The 6414-nt window shown below is 42.3% G+C and overlaps 1 protein-coding gene across 1 annotated transcript in view; it reads right to left on the reverse strand.

The window, feature by feature from the left end:
* The window catches only part of LOC135540047 (cyclin-dependent kinase 18-like), a 62010-nt gene extending 56717 nt beyond the window's left edge, over nt 1-5293 (reverse strand). Inside the window, exon 1 of the mRNA XM_064966360.1 lies at nt 5025-5293. The gene's annotated coding sequence lies outside the window, so the exon portion shown is untranslated. The remainder of the gene's footprint in view (nt 1-5024) is intronic.
* Nucleotides 5294-6414: the final 1121 nt, after the last annotated feature.

A 6414-nucleotide genomic window follows, 5' to 3' on the forward strand; every position in this document is an offset into this window, starting at 1 on the left:
TATCTTTTGTATTTCATGAACATGTGTACATGTCTAGACTATAGTGACCCATCCACTCAGCTCGATGTGGCTGGGGGGTGGTTAGCGCATTTCCATCACATGACCCATCAATTTAGAAAAGGGTGTCTGGTAACCGTCATCTAATAATGATAAAATAGTTTTATCTGGACACTTTCTGTTTTGATATTGCTACTATGCAAGTAACCATGTCAGTGCACCGTTTACACCTTCTGTATCCTGTGCATGTGACAAATAAACATAGATTTTGTTTGATAAAGTGTGTGTTTACCACGTCAAATAATATTTTATTAGTCACATGCGCCGAATACAACAGGTGAAATGCTTACTTACGAGCCCATAGCCGACAGTGCAGTTTAAAAGAATATGGATAAGAATAAGATATAAAAGTAACAAGTAATTAAAGAGGAGCAGTAAAAAATAACAATATATACAGGGGGGTGCCGGTACAGAGTCAATGTGCGAGGGCACCGGTTAGTATGTAGTATGTACATGTAGGTAGAGTTAATTAAAGTGACTATGTATACATGACAACAGAGAATGGCAGTGGTGTGGAGAGGGGAGGGTGCGCAATGTGAATAGTCTGGGTAGCCATTTGACTAGATGTTCAGGAGTCTTATGGCTTGGGGGTAGAAGCTGTTTAGAAGCTTCTTGGACCTAGACTTGGCGCTCCCGGTACCGCTTGCCGTGTGGTGGCAGAGAGAACAGTCTATGACTAGGATGACTGGAGTCTTTGACAATTTTCAGAGCTTTCCTCTGACACCGCCTGGTATACAGGTCCTGGATAGCAGGAAGCTTGGCCCCAGTGATGTACTGGGCCATTCGCACTAGACTCTGTAGTGCCTTGTGGTTGGAGGCCGATCAGTTGCCATACCAGGCAGTGATGCAACCTGTCAGGATGCTCTCGATGGTGCTCTCGATGGTGCAGCGGTAGAACCTTTTGAAGATCTGAGCACCCATGACAAATATTTTTGGTCGCCTGAGGGGGTATAGGTTTTGTTGTGCCCACTTTACGACTGTCATGGTGTGCTTGAATCATGTTAGTTTGTTGGTGATGTGGACACCAAGGAATTTTTTTATTGATCTAGTCACTGGTGCTTCCTGCCATTCACATGGCCTCATGTGAATCCTTAAAGAGATGGGTGGGGCTCAGGCTTAAGTAGGTGTGAACTTTCAAAGCAGAATTACTTTCCCATCGTTCCTCAACTGCAGTGTATGATATACCATTTTCTAGCGCTTAGTCTCTACTTTTATCCAATTTAAAAAACACAGTTTCAAATTTTGCTACAAAAGACCTAATCGAGGTGGTCCGTCACAAATGTGTTTTACATCCCTGTTAGTGAATATTTCTCCATTGCCAAGATAATCCATCCACCTGACAGGTGTGGCATATCAAGAAGCTGATTAAACAGCATGTGCTGGGGACAATAAAAGGCCACTCCAAAATGTGCAGTTTTGTCACACAACACAATGCCACAGATGTCTTACATTTTGAAGGAGTGTACAATTGGAATGCTGACTGCAGGAATGTCCACAAGTGCTGTTGCCAAATGAATGAATGTTAATTTCTCTAACTAATGTCATTTTAGAGAATTTGGCAGTACATCCATCCATCCTCACAACCGCAGACCACAGGTACCACGCAGCCTAGGACCTCCGCATCTGGCTTCTTCACCTGTGGGATGGTCTGAAACCAGCCACTCGGACAGCTGATGAAACTGAGGAGTATTTCTGTCTGTAATAAAGCCCTTTTGTGGGGCCCACCCTATGTCCTCCCAGGCCCACCCATGGCTGTGCCTCTGCTTAGTCATGTGAAATTCATAGATTAGGGTCTACTAAATTTATTTCAATTGACTGATTTCCTTATATGAACAGTAACTCAGTAAAATCTTTGAAATTGTCTCGTTTATATTTTTGTTCAGTATATATATGTCACGCCCTGGTCTATATTTATTATGTTATCTTCAATTATTGAGTCAGGCCAGGGTGTGACATGGGTTTATTTGTAGTGTGTTTCGTCTTGGGGTTGTGTGGGGTGTATAGATTAGTCTATGGCTGCCTGAGGCGGTTCTCAATCAGAGTCAGGTGATTGTCGTTGTCTCTGATTGGGAACCATATTTAGGTAGCCTGGGTTTCACTGTGTGTTTGTGGGTGATTGTTCCTGTCTCTGTGTTAGTGTTCACCAGACAGGCTGTATAGGTTTTTCACGGTCCGTTTGTTGTTTTTTGTATTTATAAGTTATTTCATGTATCGTCATTTGTTTCATTAAAGACATGAGTAACCACCACGCTGCATTTCGGTCCGACTCTCTTTCGACAAACGAAGAACGCCGTTACAATATATTTTATATATATATATATATATATATATATATATATATATATATATATATATATATATATATTAGTAGCAGTCCTAAGTTTGGACACACCTACTCATTCCAGGGTTTTCTTTATTTTTACTATTTGCTACAATGTAGAATAATAGTGAAGACATCAACTATGAAATAACATATGGAATCAAGTAGTAACCAAAACAGTTAAATGAATCAAAATATATTTTATATTTGAGATTCTTCAAAGTAGCCACCCTTTGCCTAGATGACAGCTTTGCACACTTTTGGCATTCTCTCAACCAGCTTCATGAGGAATGCTTTTCCAACAGTCTTGAATGAGTTCCCACATATGCTGAGCACTTGTTGGCTGCTTTTCCTTCACTCTGCGGTCCAACTCATCCCAAACCATCTCAATTGGGTTGAGGTCAGGTATTTGTGGAGGACAGGTCATCTGATGCAGCACTCCATCACTCTCCTTCTTGGTTAAATAGCCCTTACACAGCCTGGAGGAGTGTTTTGGGTCATTGTCCTGTTGAAAAACTAATGTTAGTCCCACAAGTGCAAACCAGATGGGATGGCGTATCTCTGCAGAATGCTGTGGTAGCCATGATGCTTAAGTGTGTCTTTAATTCTAAATAAATCACCTACAGTGTCCGCAGCAAAGCAGCCCCACACCATCACACCTCCTCTGTCATGTCTTATTATGTCTGTTCCTGTCCTTTCTCTTCACTCTGTCTCTCTCTGCTGGTCGTATTAGGTTACCTTCTCTTTCTCTCCTTCTCCAGCTGTTCCTCATCTCCTCTAACTAGCTCATTCACCCTTTCCCCACCTGTTCCCTTTTTTCCCTCTGATTAGGTCTCTATTTCTCTCTCTGTTCCTGCTACTTTCGGTGTCAGATTCTCGTTTGTGTTTCTCATGCCAGAAGCAAGCTATCGTCTCGTTTGCTTCCACCTAGTCCTATCCTGTCGGAGTCTGCCTGGCAGGTGCATCCTGCACTCTACTAACTATCTTTTGTTCCATTGACAACGTCGGAAGAGGATCTATGCCATTCCTGTTTTTTCATTAAAGAACTCTGTTTCTGTTAAAACCGCTTTTGGGTCTTCACTCAAGTACATAACATCCTCCTCCATGCTTTCCAGTGGGAACTACACATGCAGAGATCATCCGTTCACCTACTCTGCGTCTAACAAAGACATGGCAGTTGGAACCAAAAATCTCAAATTTGAACCAAATTTGGACCAAAGGACAGATTTCCACTGGTCTAATGTCCGTTGTTCGTTTTCCAAGCAAGTCTCTTCTTCTTATTGGTGTCCTTTAGTTGTGGTTTCATCAGAAATATCTTCAGCAGTCTCCTCTGAACAGTCAATGTTGAAATGTGTCTGTTACTTGAACTCTGTGAAGCATTTATCTGGGCTGCAATCTGAGGTGCAGTTAACTTTAATGAAGTTATCCTCTGCAGAGGTATCTCTGGTCCTCCTTTCCTGTTGTTGTCCTCATGAGAGCCAGTTTCATTATAGCGCTTGATGGTTTTTGCGACTGCAATGAAGAAACCTTGAAAGTTCTTGAAATTGTATATCACCCCTACATTGTCACAACACAACTGATTGGCACAAACACATTAAGAAGGAAAGAAATTCCACAAATTCACTTTTAACAAGGCACACCTGTTGAAATGCATTCCAGGTGACTACCTCATGAAGCTGGTTGAGAGAATGGCAAGAGTGTGCAAAGCTGTCATTAAGGCTAATGGTGGCTACCTTGAAGAATCTAAAATCTAAAATATATTTTGATTTGTTTAACACTTGGTTACTACATGATTCTATATGTGTTATTTCATAGTTTTGATGTCTTCACTATTCTTCTACAATGTAGAAAATAGTAAAAATAAAGAAAAACCCTTCAGTAGATGTGTCCAAACTTCTGACTGGTACTTTACTTTGTAAGTGAACACAATACCTTTGGTCCCCTAAAATGAAGGGACTATGTACAAAAAGTGCTATAATTTCTAAACAGTTCCCCCGATATTGCTGAAAATACCCTCAAATTAAAGCTGACAGTCTGCACTTTAAATTCATAGTCATTGTATCGTTCCAAAGTGCTCAAGTACAGAGCCAAAAAGAAAATGTGTCACTGTACCAGAACTTTTTGAACTCACTGTACACACACACACACACACACACACACACACACACACACACACACACACACACACACACACACACACACACACACACACACACACACACACACACACACACACACACACACACACACACACACACACAATAATATTTCTGGCAATAAAATACTGCGGGAGTCAAAACACAGAGTGACTAGGATTAACTGAAACACACAAAGTTCCAGATATGTAAAAACAGAGCATGGTCCATAGCACAGTAGAGAAGATGCCCTTAGAACTGTCCCAGGGACAGTCTAAACCTGATGTCACCTTTTTGGTTCTGATCAATCATAGTCAGGATGACATGTCCCAGACCAGCACAATCACAGAGACATAGAGGAGGGGGATAAATAGAAAGACAAAGTAAGGAGACAGAAATAGATATAAAGAGAGACAGAGAGAGAGAGAGAGAGATAAAGAGAGAGAGATATACAGAGAAAGATCTAGAGTGAGGGAGGGATAAAGACCGAGAGCAGCAACAGTTGTACTTACAGGAGTGAAGAGGTCGTCTGCTAAAGGAAACAGAAGCCGCTCTCCTTCTGTTCACGGTGTCCAAAGACTTCCCAGGTGTGTCTGTGTGTCTTAATGTTATTCTGACGGAGCAGGCAGAAGACGCAGACCAGAGCGAGAAACAGAGAGAGAATGGTAGAGAGAGACAACAACTCCAGTCTTCCCCTCTGACAGCGCACGACTCAACCCCTCCGTCCTCCTGCATGCAATCACTCCGCTGCCTGAAAAATAGAAAAAAAGAAAACCTGAAGAGAAAATCCCCAGAGGAAAAGAGAGAGCTATATGGAGGATTTTATAATCAGCCTCTCTCTCCGCCCCCCTGCCTCTTTCTCCCCCGCCCTCATTGTTATAGCAACAGCCAATCACAGCTCAGCATAGCACAAGCCTTCCTCAGCCAGCCCTGCAGTGTTGACATGATTCTCACTTTAATCAGCTAATTCAATATGCCTCCGAGCATGTGTGTGTGTGTGTGTGTGTGTGTGTGTGTGTGTGTGTGTGTGTGTGTGTGTGTGTGTGTGTGTGTGTGTGTGTGTGTGTGCGTGTGACAGGAGAGAGAACTATTTGAACATGGTGACAATTGACTGGCAGGGCGACAGGGTAGCCTAGTGGTTAGAGCGTTGGACTGGTAACCGAAAGGTTGCAAGTTCAAATCCCCAAAGTACAAATCTGTTGTTTAACCCACTGTTCCTAGGCCGTCATTGAAAATAAGAATTTCTTCTTAAATAAATGTAAAATACATTTTTGAACTGGGGATAGTTGTAATGACATAGCATCTAGAAGAGCCATTTCAAATCAAACTTTATTAATCACTTGAGCCGAATACCAGAAGTGTAGACCTTACCATGAAATGCTTACTTACGAGCCCTTAACCAACAGTGGAGTTCAAGAAGAGTTAAGAAAATATTTACCAAATAAACTAAAGTAAAAAATGTAATAAAAAAATGATAAAAGTAAGACATTAACATAACAACAACGAGGTTATATACAGGGGGGTCCGGTACCGGTACCGAGTCAGTGTGCGGGGGTTCAGGTTAGATGTAGGTAGGGGTGAACATGTTCATGTAGGTAGGGGTGAAGTGACTGTGTATAGATGATAAACAGCAGCAGTCTTATGGCTTGGGGGTAGAAGCTGTTAAGGTGCCTTTTGGTCCTAGTCTTGGCGCTCCGGTACAGCTTGCCGTGCGGGAGCAGAGAGAACAGTCTATGTCTTGGGTGACTGGAGTATGACAATTTTATGGGCTTTCTTCTGACAACGCCTATTATATAGGTCCTGGATGGCAGGAAGCTTGGCCCCAGTGATGTACTGGGCCGTACGCACTACCCTCTATAGCGCCATACGGTCAGATGCCGAGCAGTTGCCATACCAGGCATT

This window comes from Oncorhynchus masou, chromosome 5, assembly GCF_036934945.1.
Source record: "Oncorhynchus masou masou isolate Uvic2021 chromosome 5, UVic_Omas_1.1, whole genome shotgun sequence".
In the NCBI taxonomy this organism is placed as follows: Eukaryota; Metazoa; Chordata; class Actinopteri; order Salmoniformes; family Salmonidae; genus Oncorhynchus; species Oncorhynchus masou.